Source organism: Pleurodeles waltl, chromosome 2_1, assembly GCF_031143425.1.
Source record: "Pleurodeles waltl isolate 20211129_DDA chromosome 2_1, aPleWal1.hap1.20221129, whole genome shotgun sequence".
NCBI lineage: Eukaryota > Metazoa > Chordata > Amphibia > Caudata > Salamandridae > Pleurodeles > Pleurodeles waltl.
In genome coordinates this window covers 85,715,667-85,738,486 of record NC_090438.1, presented here as the reverse complement: position 1 = coordinate 85,738,486, position 22,820 = coordinate 85,715,667, and positions in this window count along the sequence as shown.

Below are 22,820 nucleotides of genomic sequence, written 5' to 3'. Positions count from 1 at the left end.
TTCATTCATTCACCTATATCACTCCATTTGTCAACCAGACACGTACTTGCTAAATCTACAAATACCCTTCTACATATCTGCCTGTTGCCAATGTCTAGTTCTCTTCGAACTCAGTCTAATTCATGCTGTCTCCATGTATTTCTCTCAAACATGTTTTTTCACCTTTGCTATCCCCGATCTTCCACGCTGACCCTTGTTCACTCCTCTGTCCCTCCCTACACTTTTTCTTTGTATATTGCTTCTCAATCTTGTTCCCTTTAAGTTCTTTTCCTCCTTGCAAATTAAGACGTCAGTGCCAGCATATATGCTTCCCACATCTCCTTCATACATCTTATCTTTCTCCCAGATACAGAGCCCTCCATAGTACCTCTGTAGTTAAGGGTGAGTCAGAGTTTCTGGCCTTCACAAGCCTTGCCAAAGGTAGAGAACACCTTAAAGCACAGAGTGTAAGTTCCTCATCGTCTATAATGTTCTTGATAGGTAATCGTGATACATAGTGAGGCGGGACGTAGAATCCTGTTATCCGTTCTTCTGGGATGTTGACAAGGCCATATGGGATCCAGGGATGTATCTTGCAACCTATAACCTTCCAACTGTTCCACAAGAAGCTTGTTTCTAAAGGAGTCATCCAGAGGAATTTGGATTTGTTTAGCACCTATTTATTTCACAAGAGTCATCCATAAGATTATGAACTCTATTTGAACAATTGTAAAATCCAATGGCAGTATAATTAGCACAGACATATTGTTGTATGGTATGCTGACATCAGAGATAGTTAATACATACATGGTCAAGGTTAGAAACTACACATGCAACACATGTAATATTAATCAGTGCTTTCATGTGACTGTTAACCACTTGTCACCTTGAACGCAAAACAAGCCCAAAAAGTTATTTCCTTATTTTAAAGTTACCTCTAGCTATGTCCACGTTTATTGAAATTCTGATGGTTATTCAGTTATTAAAAATAAAATTAATTGAATGTCAGATCAGAGTAAAAGCTGAGTTTCAAATTGCAAGAGAGACTGGAAATACTAAATGTTTCAGCAAGTATCTCAAAGGTAACACGTCAACTTTAAAAAAAAAAGGTTTAAGTGTAGTTATACTAAAAGCTCAGCTTTGCTTGTTTATATTAATGTTGCAGTAGTGCAGATTAAAAGCTGCTGTGCAACCAGGCTAAGAGGATATCCAATGCCTCTGTTCTGCTCTCTTCTACCATTCCCCTTTCCTCAAGCCTGCTAGCGAATGCCATAATCATGTTATGGAGTTGACTGTGGGTTTTGCAAAGAGTGGAAAATATCCTCGATTCTCTTGGAGCTCAATTTCCAGGTTAATGCATCTTGATAAGGTTCCAATTAAAAGCAGTGTCTTGTCCCCCTAACAAAAATTCTTGAATTGGCACTGATGAAGCAGAAATTGAAGGTTTTACATTTATTAATGCGTAAACGTAGTGTGAAATAATCATGTGTGACTTTAACCGAACTAATAAAGATTGTACGGGGACAAAATGTGCCCTCAGAGTAGTTCGCCAACATTTATAAGCGCGCTTTATGTAACGTGGTGTATTAGAATTGCACTAATCCGACATAATCGTAAACGTGTGCTATGATTTGCTTGTTTGAAATGTTCTAGCTTAGCATTACTTTAGTGCAGGCTTCGGCCTAGTGGCCTGGTCTCACGGTTTAGATGCTCGTATTTTTCCAATGTGCTATTAAACGTGAATTTTTGCTCGAAGCTGTACTTTTCCACTGAGATCGTTCACATGCTTATCTTAAGGTTTCGTGCCAGCCTGGCATATTTTCTCTTTACTCCAAGGTCGATTTGCAGGTGCGGACAATGGAAGCTCTGAAAGTGAGTTAATTGGTATAAAATGTTGCAACTTGCGTACCCGTCTCCAAGGATAATGTATGCTTAAGCAAAAGCTTGAGAACTGTCGTTTTTGATTGGACAATTTGAAGCTAACCTATGAACCCTCCAATGGAAGACCCTACTGGACTTGAACTGTTGTCTATTTAAACCAGGTGCTCGAGAAGAAGGTAGCCATTACGGACATTATAGCCATTGCGCTATCATCCGCCATTATTGGATCTCCCGCCATTTTGTAGACTTCGTAGCTATTATGGCCCACTTTGCTGCGACGCCATTTTGAGAGACTTTGATGCTTTCTCTGATCGAGAGAAAGAGACTTTAAATGATTCTGGCCCTAGAGACTTTAACTTTGATTTGATTCCTTGCATGAAGTAGTAGTTTTACCTTGCCGCCGTGAGGCAATTGCCCCGTCCACCCCTGCCCCTTTGCCCCGTCCCATGCCGATCGAAACGGTACCCATGCTGACCGAAGAACGGTACCTGTGAGACGAAGACTTCCTTGTATGCTGATCGTAATTGGTAAATATGAAAGGAACTTGTAAAATTGCATTGTGTTTCTTTTAGGTAACCAACTGCTGATTTTGATAAGAGCCCTAGTTAGAAGTTTTCTAAATTAATGTTGCTAAATTGTTTTTGCATGAAGTCCCACATGCCGATGCTAATTTGAGGTTAGACGAGGATTCCATAGGTCGCACGATGCAATTTGAGATCTTGTTATGCTGACTAAATGTATGCAATTAGTTCGCTACAGATTATCGTATTAGTGATTTGCATTGCTATTATCGAATGCCTTGTGATTCAAATGCTACATAGATTGCACCTGTTTCGCCGCTATGGACAGCTATTAATGTTCATTTATGTTTATCAGTTGGTGTTGAGACACATCTACATCGTGCTAGCTTTGTTAATATAGGGAAATAAAATTCACTAACTTTGAATAAACTGGTGTGGTTATTCCTGGCTGAAAGGTCAGGGTTCGCCGAAATGTATTCTGGATTAATTGTCAAGTGTTATGTTGATCAAGGTATTGCTTATGTTCGTTATTGATTATTGATTTGAATGCAATTGATCGATTAAGAGTACAGAGAGTCCCACTTAGTCAAAAGATTCATCGGCCTAAAGAGCGTCCGAACACAGGTAAATTATTACTACGGACCGCTCTATCAGTAGATGGTAGCAGAGGACGGTTTCGTCTTTTGGGACCCTGTACTCTTAGAGTACATGGTGTTGAATTAACGGTTACGCATTTTGAGACCCCACTCGAGAAGTTGAATTAGATTTTTCTTGGGTAAAACAGATTGACAGAATGATGATGGGCTAGGTCCACCGCGACTTTCCCGGGATCTCGGAGCTTGCGAATGGAGAGAATGGAGGTGTGGATTCGGCGTTGGCGGTACTAGTGATGGTATGGGTGAAGTTAGGGTTTTGCGCTTGCACAGCTTATTGCCGCAGATTGTGTGAGAAGGTTGCGAGGATTTTTTTTTCTTTTTAGAGGATAGCGGAGGTGCGACTCCGAGTGTAGAAGTAGTGAAGTCGTCGAACTTCATAGAAATAGCGGAGGTGCGACTCCGAGGGTGAGAGTAGGGAAGTCGTCGAACTTCATGTGCGTGTGGCGCTTTGTGCATAAAAAGGTCCACGTGGTTGTTGTTGTTGAGACGGGCCCTGCGAGGTCAAGAGACTCCGGAGTATGTTGTTCTATGTTGTGGTCTGGGCGGTTTAGTAGGTTGACCGGGCGTGGTCAACGAGTCGGTACGTGTGTTAGGGAGTGAGAGAAACTTCGACTTCGGGCTTTGACAAGATTCTAAGTGCACTAGAACAGATCATTGACAAGTTGAGAGTAGGTCTGCGGGTCAGATTTGCTTGCGAACGCGGGGGCCGAGAAAGATGGAATAACTGCCGAGGCTAGTGAAAAGTCCCTAAGGTCCTGAAGCGATTGTGTTACCCTTCCTGTAGTAAACCGACAGATCTGTTTTATTTTTGGTAGCTCGCGATACATGCAAGAAGTTGTTACGAGAGGAGGTGAGTGAAGGAGGACTAGCCGCGAGGCTTTGTCAGCCGCAGTGTGTGTGAGTGTGACGTCACTAGGAGCCGCGCTGGGATAGGTTGGTTGCAGAGAAGGGTCGCGCACGGATTGGACGCAGTCCGTGGGACTCGATTGGAAAGGGGAAAGGCAAGCAAAGAGTATTCCGGGAGTTAAAGTCACCTATTGATTACAAATTTTGTGAAATAAAAGACGAGAAAATGAAATTCTTTAAAGCATTTAGGAGTGCGATGAAGGGGGAGTCTTACATTAAAGCGAGCATAGGAGAGGAGACGCCGCCTGAAGGCACACCAGCTTACATTGTAATGGAAGAGAAGGGGGTAGCTCCGTGCCTTTGGCTAAAGCAATGGCACAAGTTGACAGAGAAACATGGGAGCGTAGCGTTCCCGATACATGGGACATTCAATATAAGGATCCTGGAGAATTTGAGATTCACGATGTACGACATGAAGGTGCCTCCAAGGCCAGCCCAGTTTGAGGCTCTAGCGATTTGGGAACTAATGGCCAGACAGCAACAGCAGAAGAAGTTTGAGACCAGGATGAGAAAGGTAGAAAAGACCCTAGCGGACGCTAGGTGGGATAATGCACAGAAGGTGTGGAGGTCAGATGTACTGCAGGGGATAAAATTGTTTCCCGCAATTACTAAGGAGGAAGAGGAGACAGGTAAGAAAGCTACCTGTAAGACAGACAGGAAGTGTTCCAAGGATAGAGAGGACGAGGAAAAGTTGAGAAGAGAAGGGGAGTTAGAGGACGAGGAGTTAATAATGCAATTGCTGAATGACCGTCCACCACCTTATGCGGAGAGTGGACAAGGTCCAAGTACCAGTTCTGCCCCTCCGGCACCGGTACAGAACAGTGAAACCCAGAGTTCAGGAGCATCATCGGGATCTAAGGACCCGAGTTTATTGTTCACCCCGCAGATACCCCAGGTTAGGAGAATATATCCAGATGTGCCCATGTTGAAACCAGCAGAAAATTATCAGCCGCAGATGCCAGGGTACTACAGCAGTGACAACAGTGCAGGAATGATTCTAGAACAAACCATAAGGGGAGTACAGAATGGGCACGACCAGACATCGGCACAAGCCGAATCAACCCAGTTTTTGATGCCTCAAAAACAGATGCAGGGGGGAAACGCACATGCTCAAATGACGGGGAGTCAGATGGGTATGCCGGCAATGATGACCCATGGTGTGGGCATGAATATGCTTCAGAACATGGGAAATGGACAAAACCCAGATGCAATATCACTACCCATTACTGTAGGTCCACCGGTACCTTTGTACAGTCAGCCTAACTTAGGTATGAGCGGTCAGGGACCAATGCTGCAGAGTGGGACAGAAAGGAGATGCATAGAAAACACTCCAGGGATAACTCCTATAGCGGCTCAGCCAAATGGATCTGGGTCCTTGATGGAGTTTAGTCCCATATGTGCTCAGTCAGCACTGGTGAGGTCGAGCCCCCCACTGATAATACCTCTAACATCGAACACTGAAAAGTTGCCGCAACCATCAATGGCAGTTGATGTGAACGCTACACTTATGGGGTTGAATGCGCAACAGCTGACACAGTGGTTCAACAGTCTGAATTCTACCCAAAGCTCAGCCAGTGGGAAGGGAGAAGATTATATGAATAGGATGAGGCTGAACATGGAAGCACAAGAATTGGTGGAAGGGACTATGGGTGTGAATAGGTTAGAGTCCTACTCGGAAGAAGAGTTGAGGTATCTATGTCCAAAGATTACGAAGGAAGTGAACAAGGTACATAAAAGCTTGCAGGAAATAGCCGACAAAAAACGGGGTTGACATAGACAAGACAAAACACTTGAGCAGAAGCTACAGGTTGGATTTTGGGGCCACAGATTTTGAACACATGAGGTCAGCAGGCATGAAGGCGCACCTTAGAGAATTGCTGCAGAGTGCACAAGTGTGGAGGTGTTTAGACAAGTGGGAAAGCAGGTGGGTAAAGAGAAAGGAAAAGAGGAGGGACAGTGCTACAGAGCACAATGAGAAAAGACCACAGAGCAGCGAGACAGTAACCATGTTACCAATGAGGTAGACAGCAGGGGGAAAATTAATACATGTACCATGGCACAGAAGTGACATTCAGTCTTTTACGGACGATTTTCCCAAACTGAGAGAGAAGCCGATCGAATGGTATCAACAGACTGATAGGTTTGTGAAGCTCGCAAAGTGTCTCTGGGAAGACCTGAACACTCTATTTGAGATTGTAGTTCCGGCAGATTTGTGGGAGGATTGCAAAAGAGCTGTAGGTTGGCCGACAAGTGAACCAGAGAGAGACAGGGAGACGGGTGCACCATCACCTATGGTGATGAGCCTGTACTATAAGGTGAATGAGCATTTGAAGACGAAGGTAGCCGCGAAAAATGTGGATTGGCAGAAGATCGATCGAACTGCCCAAGAGGCCAAAGAGTCGATTCATAGTTACTATGAGAGGTTGTTGAAGGCGTTCAAGAACTACAGTGGCACGGAGACAATAGAGGCGAAGGACATGCTTCATTTTGTGTTTCGATTTGTGGAAGGGCTGAGACCAGAGATAAGTCAGATGATAAAGTCGCATTTGATTTGCTGGCAGTCGAAACCGATTGATGAGGTGTTGAATTATGCGAAATACTGTAGCGACGAAATAGAGGTGAAACAGAAAAGGTTGAAAGAAAAGGTGATGATGATGCAGCTTAAAGCAGCTCAGACAGGCCTGCAAGGTTTGCAAGGGATGCAAGGGTTCCAACAGCAGGTACCGCAAACGCAGCCGCAGTTGCAGGGAAACATGGCGTTTCAGTCACAGCCTAGAGGCAGAGGCAGAGGAGGTTTTGTGAATAATGGTCCGGATTTAAACACTGTTGTGACGGGTGTGCAGGCAATGAAAAAGGTGATGCCGTGTCACGTGTGCGGAGTCGTAGGTCATTGGAAACGCGAGTGCCCGATGGTGGTGCAGGAAGGTGCAGGTGCAGGTGCAGGTATTGGTCAGCAAAACAATGATGTCAATGCATTTCAGACAATGAGGGGACCGAAAATGAGAGGTCCAAACCCAAATTTTCAGACCATAAATCAATTGCAGGGATTACAACCTATGCAGCCGCAGCAGATGCAGATGCCCCGTATGCAGATGACGCAAATGCAGCCAATACAACAGCAGTTACCCACGGTACCTAATCAGCAAATGCAAATACCCTTGGCACCGATGAGTCAGCAGCAAGTGATGGTTCCTCCACAGGTCTCGGGTCAGGTAATGGGTACAAATGGCACCGTGCAACAGTTCCCACTACACAGTGAGAGTGGAATAAACAATGTAAGGGAGAGTGAAAGCTCAGAAGAAGAAGGAGATTGTGTGCTTGCAGCATCCTTGGAAGTTGATCAAAAGGGTCCGTACGTAGAGGGAAGAGTAATGGGTCATCGTGTCTCGTTCTTGGTTGACACGGGAGCCACACGTTCAACTGTTAAGAGCAGTGAAGTACCAAATTTGCCACTCTCAGGGAGGACAGTTCAAGTGGTGGGAGTAGCAAACAGGCACCTGACAAACCCGATTACAGATCCGGTACCAGTCAGCATCGGTAACTATCAAGGGGTGCATCAGTTTGTGGTATGTGACTCAAGCCCGATAGCACTGTTAGGGAGAGACCTACTGTGCAAATTGGGTTGTTCGATCATGTGTTCGAACGAAGGAATAACAATACAGACGAGCAGTGATGGGGAAGAAGATGACAGTGTAGAGGGGGATGAGATGGAAACTGTAGATGAAGAGTATCCCCTGATTTGTCTTTTCCCGATGATAACTGAAGAAGATATTCCAGCCGAATTAAGGGAGACAGTCGGAAAGGAAGTGTGGGACATGACAGGGAAAGAGGTGGGATTGATGAAAGGAGTGGAACCAGTGAAAGTGACTGTAAAGCCCAATGCAATCTTTCCCCAGACCCCACAATACCACATGGCACAAGACACCCTCATGAAAGTTGCCCAACTCATTGACGAATTTGTAAAACAGGGAGTACTGAAAGAAGTGTTAAGCAGTCCATGTAATTCACCAATAATGGGATTAATAAAGCCGAGTGGAAAGGTCCGACTTGTGCAGGACTTGAGAAAAATAAATGACATCATAGTCAAATGCTGCCCAGTAGTACCGAATCCAGCTGTAATAATGTTCCAGGTCCCTTGCGATGCTGAGTGGTTCTCAGTCATCGATTTGTCACAAGCGTTCTTCTCGGTGCCTCTTCATGAGGACAGCCAATTTCTCTTTTGTTTCAAATTCCTAGACAGAGTGTACAGTTGGTGTCGAATTCCTCAAGGGTTTTCTGAGTCACCGTCAATCTTCAATCAGATTCTAAAGAAAGATTTGGAAGCATTAGAATTGCCATTCGAGTCAACCCTAGTACAGTACATTGATGACTTACTGGTTGCATCAAAGACAGAAAGTGGCTGCACAGCCGATACCATTGCTCTGTTGAATCATTTGGGAAGGAATGGACATAAGGTGTCTCCTTCCAAATTGCAGTTCTGTCAGAAGAAAGTGAAATACTTGGGTCACCAGATAGAGAAAGGGTCACGGAGAATAATGAAGGAAAGAATAACAAGTGTACTTCAAATGAGTCCACCGAAGACAAGGAGGGAGGTGAGGAAGTTTTTGGGAATGGTGGGCTACTGTCGCCAGTGGATTCCCAACTTCTCAACTCTAGCGAAGCCTCTACTGAAACTGACCCAGAAGGATGCTTTGGATCAAATTGAGTTGAAAGGAGATGAGATGGATGCTTTTGCTGAACTGAAGGAATGCATGTGCAGGGCTCCAGCTTTAGGTATGCCTGATTACACAAAGCCTTTCACATTGTTTTGTCATGAACGTGATGCATGTTCTTTGTCTGTCTTGACCCAAGCCCATGGGGGCGTAAACAGACCAGTAGCGTATTTTTCAGCTACTTTGGATCCGGTCGCAGCAGCACTCCCAGGGTGTCTGCGCGCCGTAGCAGCAGTTGGTATCAGCCTCACTCAGAGTGAAGGAATAGTGATGGGACACCCAGTAACAGTCATGGTCCCTCACTCAGTTGAGATACTTTTGACCCGCTCCCGAACGCAGCACATGACTGGAGCAAGACTCACAAGGTATGAAACGATAATTCTGGGCTCACCGAATGTGCAGCTAAAAAGGTGCACTACGTTGAATCCAGCAACCTTGCTTCCTGGAGAAAATGCTGAAATTGAGAATGCTGAAGACGTCGAGCATGACTGCCTTCAGGTGACTGAATTTTGCACAAAACCTCGACCGGACATTAAGGATACTAAGCTTGATGAAAATGACCAAATTCTTTTTGTTGATGGGTCATGTCTAAGAGACGGGATGGGGATTTTGAAAGCAGGATATGCTGTATGTACTGTAACAGGGGTCTTGGAAGCGGGATGGCTTCAAGGAGTCTATTCTGCACAAGTAGCAGAACTTGTAGCCCTTACCAGAGCATGTCAACTGTCTGCATTGATGAAAGTCACCATTTACACTGATAGTCAATACGGGTTTGGGATTGTGCATGACTTTGGACAACTATGGTCACAGAGAGGTTTTCTGACTTCTTCAGGATCCCCAGTGAAGAACGGGGAGAGGATAAGGGAATTGTTACACGCCATTCAAGTGCCAGCCGAAGTTGCAGTGGTAAAGTGTAGTGCTCATTTCCCAGAGAAACATAGTTTCTCTGGGAAATGCATATGCGGATCAAGTCGCAAGATTTTGTGCCTTGAACTGTATATTACTCAGAGATGAATGGAATTCAATAAGTGAACCAGAACTCGAACCAGCTGAAGCATTTGCCTTGAAGGTCGTAGATACAATAGATGAACTAAAAGCATTACAAAATAATGTCAGGGAGGATGAAAGAGATTCCTGGATTAAATCACAATGTATAAAAAGACCAGACGAGTTATGGGTTTCACATGAGGGAAAATTTGTTTTGCCAAACAGTCTCTTATCACAGCTTGCGCGGTTCTATCATGGGCAGGCTCACCTAGGGAGAGATGCCATGATAAGATTGTTCAAAACTGATTGGTTTAACCCCAGATTTCGTCAAGCTGCAGAAGCAGTTTGCCATCGATGTGTCACTTGCCAGCAGATGAACCCAGGAAAGGGAACAGTTGTGAACGCGAGCCACATTGGTAGGGCAAGCGGGCCTTTTAGTCGTATGCAGATGGACTTCATTGAGATGCCTGTGCATGGAGGTCTGAAATATGTGTTGGTGATTGTGTGCATTTTTAGTCACTGGATTGAGGCATACCCCACACGTAAAAACGACAGCCTTACAGTTGCAAAGCTATTGTTGAGGGAGTTAATACCACGTTTCGGATTCCCGATCTCTTTAGAATCAGATAGGGGAAGTCACTTCAATAATGAGGTGATAAAGTTACTTTGCGAAGCGCTGAACATTGAGCAAAAACTGCATTGTAGCTATCGCCCTGAAGCATCAGGACTGGTGGAGCAGATGAATGGTACATTGAAATCAAGAATGGCAAAAATATGTGCATCGACAAATCTGAAATGGCCTGACGCATTACCCTTGGTGCTAATGTCAATGAGAAACACCCCTGATAGAAAGACTGGATTGTCTCCGCACGAAATTCTCATGGGCAGGGCTATGAGACTTCCCGCAGTTCCCGCAAATGCGCTTTTGAATATTACAGAGGATATGGTGTTAGACTACTGCAAGGGTCTGGCTGACGTGGTTCGCTCTTTCTCTCACCAGGTGGAAGCGACCACCTTGCCACCGATCCAAGGTCCAGGACACGCACTGAAAGCAGGTGACTGGGTCGTGGTAAAGAAGCACCTGAGAAAGATCTTGTCTGGAACCCCGTTGTAAAGGCCCTTTCCAAGTGATCCTGACGACAACTACCGCTGTGAAGTGTGCGGGGGTTCCCAACTGGATTCACGCCAGTCACACAAAGAAGGTGTTGTGTCCCACAGATGAGGAAGTTGAAGCGCTCAAACTGCCAGTGCCTGACAAAACAGTGCTGAGTGCTGAAACAGAGCAAAACGGAACTGAAAGCGAACAGGCAGAAACGGGAGAGAAAGAGATATTCTCTGAGGACGAAGAGACCAACTCGCTTGGGGGAGACCAAGGAGAAAGCTCAGACAGCGACGAAGCAGCTGAAGGTGACAAGGAACCTGAGGCAGCTGAGGGTAGCAAAGAGTCTGAAGCAGCTGAAGGTGATAAGGAGCCTGAAGCAGCTGAAAGTGATAAAGAGCCTGACGAAAGTAACGGTGACGAAGGGCTCGAAAGAGGTGAAAAAGCAGGAGAGCCTGATCAGAGGAGGGCTTTCCCAGAAGCAGACGGTACAGAAAAAGAAAAAGAGAACGTGATCGATTCCCCAGAAGGAGGGGACAAGGCAGAACAGAACGAAAAGGTTCAAGCTTCCACAGAAAAGATCGCAGGTCCATCAAATGGACACGGTGCAAAGAGGAGACTAAGTGTATCACCAATAAAAGAACGGGCTAAAGAAAGTCTGAACGACGGAGAAAGGCCAAAAGTGAAAGAGAAAAGAAAGGAAGTGACTGTTGTGGAACAATCCTCAAGTGAAGAAAAAGACTTGACAAAAGAGGAAAGTACCAGCGAAGCAGAATCGAAAAGAGAAGCAAAATTGAAAAGGAAAAGGATACCGAACAGGAGATATTCCGGTCCTGAATGGGCATATGTAGTCAATGACGACTGGACTGACGAGTTTGTATCTCTAAGCATCGAGAACGAAGAAGAAGAAGAGATACCAATAGAAAAGAAAAGTTTTATGGACTCTGTCGATTGAAAGGGTAATAAATGATATTGCTTGCTACAATCTAACGTGATACAACCAACCAGCTGAGACATATTGCTAAACCGGATGAGACATTTGCTAAACCGATAAAGACTGAGTTATTGCCGAATTGAGACAAATGCTGCTAACCGATAAGTGACTGGCCTCTTGAAGAAGACTGTGTGAACATTGCGCTCGCTCAGCTTTGTAACTGAATTGCTAAATAGTTTCTTTTACAAGTGCTTCTAACTCTCTGATTCTATACAGATCATGACGCAAAACAATAGAAAGAAATATTGTAAATATGTGTGTATAGGCTTGATAATTGCATGTGTACTAATAATAATGGCAATTGTGCTTGGAATACATGGTAAGACTGAGAATGAGAGAATTGATGCTTCTACTCTTGCTCCTGTTACTGTCACCGAACTAACCGCATTGAAAAGACTAGCATTGGATGAGAGACTCTTGCACGATAAGAAAGAGCTTTCGTATAATGTTTTCTATCGCTTGCTAACAGAATATGTTGAGACTATGGATGCGAAAGATTGTTATGTGTGTACACAGATACCGACATCAGTGAAGGAAGGGGTGACTTATCACCACATGCCTCTTACATACGGGATTACATGTAGTATAGTAATGTCTAGGTTTTATGGTCAAACTAACATACAGTATTTTTACTCAAATTATGATGTTACCTTTGCATATGTTCCTATAATAGCGCAGCTAAGCCAGATTGCTAAAGATTGGGATGCTAAAATTATGAGGGAATTTTTCGAGCCAATGCAACCTTTTGAAACGGCTCACGCTCATAGGGAAAATCTCACCTGCTCACTCTCTGCAGTAGAAATAAGCTTTTTAGATCGCACAGATGATAGAAGGGCACAAATGAAAGCGAAATTAGAAAAAGAGCTACATAAGAGGACTTCAGTAGATAATTATGATTTTGCTGCAATAAAGACACAAGGGAAAATAGCTTTAGATGCTTGGCATGTAGGAAAATTTTGTATATATCGAGGTGAATCTTATGACAACATTTTTGTAGGAGCGAGTGAGTGTAAACATACGTTTATTTTTAAGGCCAAATGGACATTCATGATGAACGGACTTGACCCTGTCATTCCAGGTGTATATTACATTTGTGGGTATAATGCCTATTATCGTCTTCCAAAGGGATGGTGGGGGAGATGTTATTTGGGTATAGTGTTCCCAAAGGTTTATCAACTGGATGACCTATCGATGATTCAAAAGACATCTGGATCCCATCGTATCCAGAAAAGAGAGACCGCAGCTGCTGTGGTAGGAGATATATTTGGAGCCATGATTCCTTCATTGGGAGTTGTGCTGAATTCCATCAAAATAAGAAAGTTGTCTACTATAGTGGATAACATGTTGACAAAGTTTTCAGGTGCTATAATCCTGATAGATGCTGAACTTGCAGCGGAAAGAGCTATGACTCTTCAAAATAGGCTTGCTGTAGACATTCTTTTAGCAAAGGATGGCGGTGTTTGCAAAATGCTTGGTGCACGACACTGTTGTACATATATTCCTGACAATAGTGTGAAAATTAAAACTATGCTTGCTAATCTAACAAAAGAAAGTGCAGATTTGAAGGAATTGAAAGAACCAGGGGTGTGGGAGAAGGTTGGAAAAGGACTTGCTTCAGTGGGACATTGGATTGGGGGAATTTGGAATGGAATATTGCTGAAAATAATAGAGGGAATATTAATAGTAATAATTTGCATATTTGGAATTTGGGGAATAAAAAGGGGCATAATAATGATTATGGAAAGAATTAAGAGAAGAAAAGAAGAGAAAATTATGAAAAGAATGGCAGAAGAATACAAAGCGCAAACTAGGGGAATTAAAAGGAAAAGGGAACTGACTGAATTTTAATGGAATAAAATTTGTGGGCATGGTTTGGTGTGATGACAAGTAGTCATCAGAGGAGGGATTGATGAAGCAGAAATTGAAGGTTTTACATTTATTAATGCGTAAACGTAGTGTGAAATAATCATGTGTGACTTTAACTGAACTAATAAAGATTGTACGGGGACAAAATGTGCCCTCAGAGTAGTTTGCCAACATTTATAAGCGCGCTTTATATAACGTGGTGTATTAGAATTGCACTAATCCGACATAATCGTAAACGTGTGCTATGATTTGCTTGTTTGAAATGTTCTAGCTTAGCATTACTTTAGTGCAGGCTTCGGCCTAGTGGCCTGGTCTCACGGTTTAGATGCTCGTATTTTTCCAATGTGCTATTAAACGTGTATTTTTGCTCGAAGCTGTACTTTTCCACTGAGATCGTTCACATGCTTATCTTAAGGTTTCGTGCCAGCCTGGCATATTTTCTCTTTACTCCAAGGTCGATTTGCAGGTGCGGACAATGGAAGCTCTGAAAGTGAGTTAATTGGTATAAAATGTTGCAACTTGCGTACCCATCTCCAAGGATAATGTATGCTTAAGCAAAAGCTTGAGAACTGTCGTTTTTGATTGGACAATTTGAAGCTAACCTATGAACCCTCCAATGGAAGACCCTACTGGACTTGAACTGTTGTCTATTTAAACCAGGTGCTCGAGAAGAAGGTAGCCATTACGGACATTATAGCCATTGCGCTATCATCCGCCATTATTGGATCTCCCGCCATTTTGTAGACTTCGTAGCTATTATGGCCCACTTTGCTGCGACGCCATTTTGAGAGACTTTGATGCTTTCTCTGATCGAGAGAAAGAGACTTTAAATGATTCTGGCCCTAGAGACTTTAACTTTGATTTGATTCCTTGCATGAAGTAGTAGTTTTACCTTGCCGCCGTGAGGCAATTGCCCCGTCCACCCCTGCCCCTTTGCCCCGTCCCATGCCGATCGAAACGGTACCCATGCTGACCGAAGAACGGTACCTGTGAGACGAAGACTTCCTTGTATGCTGATCGTAATTGGTAAATATGAAAGGAACTTGTAAAATTGCATTGTGTTTCTTTTAGGTAACCAACTGCTGATTTTGATAAGAGCCCTAGTTAGAAGTTTTCTAAATTAATGTTGCTAAATTGTTTTTGCATGAAGTCCCACATGCTGATGCTAATTTGAGGTTAGACGAGGATTCCATAGGTCGCACGATGCAATTTGAGATCTTGTTATGCTGACTAAATGTATGCAATTAGTTCGCTACAGATTATCGTATTAGTGATTTGCATTGCTATTATCGAATGCCTTGTGATTCAAATGCTACATAGATTGCACCTGTTTCGCCGCTATGGACAGCTATTAATGTTCATTTATGTTTATCAGTTGGTGTTGAGACACATCTACATCATGCTAGCTTTGTTAATATAGGGAAATAAAATTCACTAACTTTGAATAAACTGGTGTGGTTATTCCTGGCTGAAAGGTCAGGGTTCGCCGAAATGTATTCTGGATTAATTGTCAAGTGTTATGTTGATCAAGGTATTGCTTATGTTCGTTATTGATTATTGATTTGAATGCAATTGATCGATTAAGAGTACAGAGAGTCCCACTTAGTCAAAAGATTCATCGGCCTAAAGAGCGTCCGAACACAGGTAAATTATTACTACGGACCGCTCTATCAGCATTCCCATCGATCCCAGCATATTGCTATGGTGGGCACAGAGGGCAGTGTGCACGAAACGCAGACGTTCTATTCTGATGTGGATGGACCCAATGTTAAATGAACTAGCCACTTCCAAGCCCAGCCCATGTCCCAGGGGCTCCTTTTTGGTGGACCTTTCATCAAGAACTTGGTCAAATTCATATCCACGTATACTACCCTGGACAAGGCTCAACTCTTGCTCAAGAACGTCTTTCAAAGATCACTTTTTGGCAGAGCCAGGTGATTTAGGGGCGCTCATCAGGCTGTGCTCCCTTCGAGACTTTACTCCTCCCCAAGAACCACTCTCTACCCCTCTTGAGCCCCCAGTGGTAGAGGCAGCTTCGGTAGGGGATGTCATAGTTGGCTCACAATGATCTTCACAAGACGTTGGGCTTACAGGTGACAGCTATTCCTACTTCGAAGGTTATTTTGGGGGGCAGGGCTGATCTATTTTTAAACAGCATGCAGATTTTAACTCAGGATCCATGGGCCCTCAAATTGGTTCAGGGGTACAATCTAGAGTTCTATGACACCCCTCTTAAGACATGCACCCCGAGATGTATTTTTCTTAAAGCAAACAGAACTTCATCTCAACAGAAATGTAAGCTCTTCTAGACATAGATGACGTTTGCAGGTCCTTTCCTCACTCCAAAGGGTTCCTCAGAGCCATATTTTTGGTGGAGAATAAGGGTGGTGGTTCCCGTCTGGTTATGAACTTAAAAAGATTTCAATGCATGGATCATCTACAGACATTTTAAAGTGGAAGAAACCCCCCTGCTGCAGGATATCCTCCAATGCGCTGGATGGTCAAGCTGGACTTAAAGGAAGCTTACTTCTAATTCCCATTTTTCCTCTACATAGGCACTTTTTTCAATTCATGTAGCAGGGACAGTGCTTCAAGTTGAAATTCTTCCCTTTGGCCTTTCATCCGCTCCCTGGTGTTTCACCAAAATCATGAGACCAGTAGCAGAATCTGTGAGAGAAAGGGGTGTGAACGATCATTTTTCTCAGCTACCTTATTTTCTTAATGCAAGACAGTCAGGTGGTGTATTGTCACCTGGCCTGGAACATCCAACTGCTACAGGATCTGGGTTTCATAATAAATGCACAAAAGTTGAATCTGACCCCTTCTCAATGCATGGATTTCTTAGAGTATCAGGTAGACATTGTCCTTTTTCAACTCATTCCTCCCCCTCAAAATATTTGGTTGCTCAAGAGGGAGTTATAGTCTTTTATGTGCAGTCCAACTATATTGTTGAGGTCTGTGGCCTGGATAATGGGCTTCCTGTTCTCCTCGATCAAGCAATCTTTTGGGGCCCCCTTCATTACTGGGCTTGCCAATGATTCATGACTCAACATCTTCGAATATATTTCAAATACTTGGATCAGGTCAATTTGTTGGAGGAAGCCATGAAGGAGATGGCACGATCACATTGAGTCTTGGAATGGCAAAACAATCTTAGTCAGTTCTCCGGAAATTGTGACAGAATGGAAGGCCAGTCATTGGGGATGGGGAAAGAGATGTAGTCCAATCTCAACTGGATGCTGATAGTTGGAGTCAGAATTGAGCCATCATATCAGTTATCTTGAACTCTTAGTGGGTTCCTTTACAGTCAAGCTTCTTTCCTCATCGAAGACGACTGCTGCATCTTACTGAAGATGTACAACATCTCAGGCGTGAAGTATGTCAACAATTTGCAGAGGACTTTTGGGACTTTTGCCTCAGTCATTGGATTTCACTCATGACAGGGTATCTCCCTGGGCAACGGAGCATGATAGTGCATTGGCATTCCAGGTATCTCATGGATTTCAGTGATTGGAGACTTTACCTGAAGATCTTCTTCGTTATCAAACACCTTTGGGATCAGTGTAATGTGGACCTATTTGCCTCTCACCTCAACTGTCAGATGCCTGTCTTTTACAGTGGGCATTCAGATCTGAAGGCACAAGTGACAGATGGTTTCCTCCAGGACTGGTCTCCCTCCTGGGCTACACTTTCCCTCCATTTGTGGGTTCTTTCTCCAATGAGGCACCAAAAAGCGGAAGTAGTTCTAGTGACTCCACTTTGGAAGGTTGAGCCTTGGTTTTCGATGATTCTAGAGTTGGCTTGCGACATCCATAAACATTGCCCTTAATTTCTTAGACAGTTGGCCCAACAACAAATACCTGTTGTGTAAACAGCTGTCGAATAAACTTATGATGTTGCTCTGTTTCATTTAATGCGAGAGGATGTCGGATGTGCGTACCCTTGACCTCTCTGATAGACTTTTTCTCTGAAGGGTGTTTCTTTTTATATTTCCAGATGGACTGTGTCAAACTCCAGATTGGTTTCTTACACAGTGTTTCCTAGTAACGCAAAATTGTGCGTAGTGCAATGTCTGAAAGCGTACCAGGCCTGAACTGGTGAATTTAGGTTGGACCCGGGAGGTCAACTCCTCATTGCCTTGCAAAAACCTCTCAAACTGGTGACAGCTGTCACGCTGCCTAGATGGATGAATCGACTCTTGTCAGAAGCAGGTCGTGATACTTCCATTTTTGGTGCTCACTCTACAAGAGGTAGTATGGCATCAAAATCTTTTACTGTGGGTTCCCGCTTGGATGGCATTCTTAAGGCAGCTGACTGGTCCTCAGAGTCCACTTTTAAAACTTTTTATCACAAGCCTATTGTCGATGTTGCGTCAATGGTAGTTGCACAGTTTTAAATGAGCATAATCAGAGTCTCCAGTCCTGGCATGGAATAAAAAAGTTTCCAGCTGACACAACAAGAATTTTCAATTCTATGAAGGACACGGAGGTGAAGATTATCCAAGCCCTGGCTTGTTATATTGTGGTGTATCCGAATTTACTTATGGAGCAGCGATTGCTGATGTTTATGCATATGTGCATGTTTATTATCATTGCTTGATTATGTGTGCCTGCCCTGTTTTTTCTTAAATGTTTTGGTTGGAATTCTTTTTCTATAAGTGGAATGGAGTTTATGGCTTAACATTCTTTTTTCTTGTAGGTAACAGCCAGAAACACTCTTGAACAGCATGGCTGGCTTCCATTTGGTGGTTTGATGCCAAGTTATGAGGACGGATGGTCTGTCCTTCCAGTCTGGAGCAGCTCACTCTTCTTGTGAGGTTCTCTGCCCGAGGCCAAGTCCTATGTCAGTTTTCGAAGTCGGATCCCATTGGATCTTGTCCCAGACTGCTGGTCTTTGAGCAGTCATACGGTTTGGGTTAATCGATTGGGAGTTCCATTACTCTGGCACGGAAAGTGGACCTAAAATGGTGGTGACATCTTTGATAGGGCTGGTTTCATAGTGATTTGGAGCATCTGTCTCTGAAGCATATGGTGTTCATGAGAAATGTAGTTTTAATGTTCTTGTTCGTTATTGTCTGCTGTAAAAATGCAGTAAAGATAGAGAAGCAAAGTCCTCCCCTCCTTGTCTTCAATAGAATTGTTATCAGCTAGAAAATGTTTTACTACAGTTGAGGTTTTTATGATTTGACGTGTTCCAGGCCGACTGTCTCCTGGCAGACAATTTTACAGCCCACAGATAAGCACAACAGCCAAAGGCCAGGGGTGAAAACACTTTTACTCTGCAAAACGTGACATCACGGAGATAAGCAAACCACCAAAGCCTACAAACAATCTTTAGCAAAGGACATTGTGCCTTAAAGAGAGGGCTTTAAAGATGCCCAGAAAGGAAAAATATCATCCTTTCATAGTTAAAAAATGAGGACTCTCCCACCCACAGCTGCGACGTCTTCAGACATGCCCAGAATTTTTGTGTATTTAAGTGACATTCTGCTGCCAGATCTGTGACACTTTGATTGCCACTTTCTCGCTAGTGGAACTATGCAGGTTGCCCAAGTTAAACAAATTAGAATGTTAAACCAACATTTCTTTTTCATCATCTTATAAGTCCTGATGCAAACATTTCGCAATCGATTTACTCCTATACAGGTGTTTAAGCTGTAATGCTGCCCTCAGTATAACCTATTACTTAATGCTGCAGAACCACAAGGTGATTTTTCTCTTTTTTCACTCATGACAGCTTCTGTTCGTGTATTAAATCAGCCACATCTAATGTAGTTTCACCAACATACAACTGCCACATATTATGTTGTCTCTTTATCAATGGCTTAAATTCAAGACACTCTCTCAAGGTGCAGTTGCGTGTACGTTTAAAAAATGCTGGGTGTTTAAACCCAACAGGACACCAGCGCTGAACTGACTTGTGGTGCCGAATGTGTCCAGTTTCAGGCCAAATGTATATATAGTTGGGTACAGACAATAACATACATACAAAACTTATCTGCTCACACATGAAAAACTCAAACCACGAAAGTAGGTGACTGAAAACCGTATTAATAACATATTTACATCTAATTTTAATAGGTCCTTGCCTTTTCCAAATCTAACTTAGTTCCTCCCACTTTGATATCGGCTCTTGGAAAGAATCGACTATTGTTTGCGAGGATATGTTTAATAAGCGCAGATCAATACCAGATTTATATCACATACCCGCCCATCCTGAAGCCAGAATATTTTGGGCCCATGGCCATTGACGTCATTTAGGGGTCGCAGCTACGACCCTGGCCTGCTCTTGCGACCCCTGGCACTGTCTTTGCGTCCCCTACCTCCAGAGGTGGCATATGCAGTGCCAGAAACACGGTGTTATGAAGGTTGGTAGGGGCTCCTTTCTATGTGTTTTCTCTCATTTTTTAATTACGCTGATAGTGAAAAATGTTTAATTATTCACTAATAGTGTAATACAAAATGGAGTAATATTAACTGGATTAGACCCTCCTCAGAGCTGCGGTAAGCATACGAAATGCTTTTAAATGTATGTTCTGTGCGTGACTGAGGGTGAGTATGTTTAGCGAGTGTGTGTGTAAGTGTGAATGTATGTATGTGTAAGCATGTGTGTGTGAGTGGAATTGAAGGTCAAAATGGGTGTGTGACGTCACTTCCGTTCCCCTGGCATTTTGGTGAATTGACGTCCATGGCTAAGGCCACATTTTGGACTATAGTGTGCACCTTTCATCATCTTGCACAGTGCAGGGTGCACCTGGTTTGAAACTCATAGATGGGACAGAGATCCTCCCTCAGGCAGGTGACTGTAACCGCTTGTGGGGGGATGTTTGGGGTGTCAATGGGACCTTCGCAAGGGCGACCCTGAGGCAGGCACGGTCAGTGGACCTTCTCACAGCCTCTTTGCCTCAGCACTCATGTCGATAATACTGTGTGGGTGCAGACTCAAGTATCCCCAATTTGCATGCGGCCACACCCCCATGCAAATGAAGAAGCACCCGCTTAAGATGGGGCTGCCTGTACAATGGTCTCCTGCCTTCATGTTATACTACAGTGCCTGTGCAGCGTAAGAAATGGGCGCACACACCCCCTGTGCCCGATTGGCACTTTAAGTTTGAAGGCCTTGGTGGCTTGTATGGATTGTGACTCTGGAAACCTAATTAGTACCTTTTTTCTCAGCTGGTCATATTTATAGCCCACGTGTAATCTTTTCTACCCTCTCCTTTGCATTTTAACATTCATGCTATGAGTCTATATTGGGCAAATCTCAAAACTTCCCCTTTCATCCTTTTTTAATCATGAAAAATGCTCCAAAACGTTACAAACAACACTTCTGGGGACACACTTAGCTACATCCAGAGATGCTCAAATTGTTCTCCTGTATTTACAACTTGCAACCTCAAACTTAAGGTCCAGAAAGGAACTTACATGTTTTAATTTTCATCTCCAACTAGCCCAATCGTGATTTCACTAATGCTCCATTAAATCCTCCACCCGGAGTTAACTGCTTTATGGACTCCTGTATAAAAACCATATTTTCCCAGGTGGCACAATGTAGAAAGTGCTGGGGGGGGCCTCGTTGTTTTTGAAGGTGGGCTGGTTTTGCAAAATTGAAAACAAACCGTTTAAAGCAAGCTACTGATTTATGTTTATTTTTTTATATGTGAAATCTTTGTGCTAGGCCAACAGCTGGTCATTCATGGACAGCATGGGGATGAAACACGCCTTTAAGATCTGCAATGCAGAAGAGACCTGATGAAATCTCAGGTTTTGGAACTACAGATGAAAGATCTTTTTGTTGATTTTTTTCATTGATCCATTTCTTTTTGCACTTATTAACGTTATTATATTGTGCAGTATTATAGGTCCTTATGGGGCCGAGTGCATGCTTTATTTCATAAAGTATAATTTTCACGTCACTTCAGATCCGTTTCATTTTCTCCATTGTTGTCTTTTGCCACAGAAAGTTACCATATTAAAAAAAAAGTCTTCAGCTGACGGCTTGTAACTCAAATGAAGAAAAGACCCAAGGAGTGTCGGTAGTGACACAAGGTGGAAGGTTCTTTTGAATGCAAAATATTTGACTATCTTGCCTGAAGCTAGTTTTGCTGGTGATGCAGTTGAACCATGGTCCAACTTTTACCATTGTGGTCCATAAAATAGCCTTCTAAAAATGAGTATCAGTTGGCTGCGGGTTCATTATTTAGAATTCATATTAATGTGTAAAGAAAAGTTTTGCACAACTGCAATTGCTTACCGAATGTATGTTTCTAAATTCTGCTTCAGGGACCCTGAAGTTGAAAAGTGGAAAAGTAACATTTGCAGAGCGTATTCTTTTGTAAAACAAACCTCCAAAGAGTATATCAACCCTGGCCTGAAATGTAAGCTTTGAAGAGTAATCCCCCGCCAATGCATTGAAGTAGTCTACACTTATTGTGCATTTGATATAAAATCTAAGAGTAATCCATGCTCGTCCTGAGGCTGTCATGAAATTGTCCTAAAGTGGTTCACACTCATTTTGAATTTGCCCTGGATCCATTCAGAAGTAATTCTGGAGTTATCTTGAAATTGTCCTAGAGTAATAAGCACTCATTCTAAAGTTGTCCTGCAATCATCCAGGAGTAATCCACTCTCATCCAGTCGTTGTCAATTAAGGGTAAATTTATGAGAGGGTTGTGTCACATTTGCACCACGCAACGTGGTGCATGAGTGATACAAACATCTACGTCAGTTTTTTGAAGCCACGCAAAGCCACTTTGTGTGGCCTTCAGTGGCTCCAAAAATCTGGAGTAACACCACACAACGTAGCCAAATCACTGTGTTGCTTTCCTCTGCCCTGGGAAGGCATTCCCTGGGCATTGTGTGGGTGTTCCCACGCAACTACCATGGTTTTTGATGCATTCCAAGATTTACAAGAACATGTAAACCTGGGAATGTGCCAATATGATACACCTCCCCAGGTGCGGCGTAATGAGGAGATATATCTTTATTTCTACTTGTTACTTCCGCTTTCTCGGTGTTCTGCATTGTGTCTCTCAGGATTGCTTTTGTGCAGTAAAGTGTCCAATCCTGCATGCAACACAGGCACCCTTGCACTATGGTGCAAGGGTGCCTCCGTTGGCGCTAGGCTGCCAAAACAGCACCAGCGCAGGGAGAACGGGCAGGAATGCGCAGTATGCTTTAAACAAAGTGCATTCCTGCTCTTTCCCAGTGAGACAGTGCA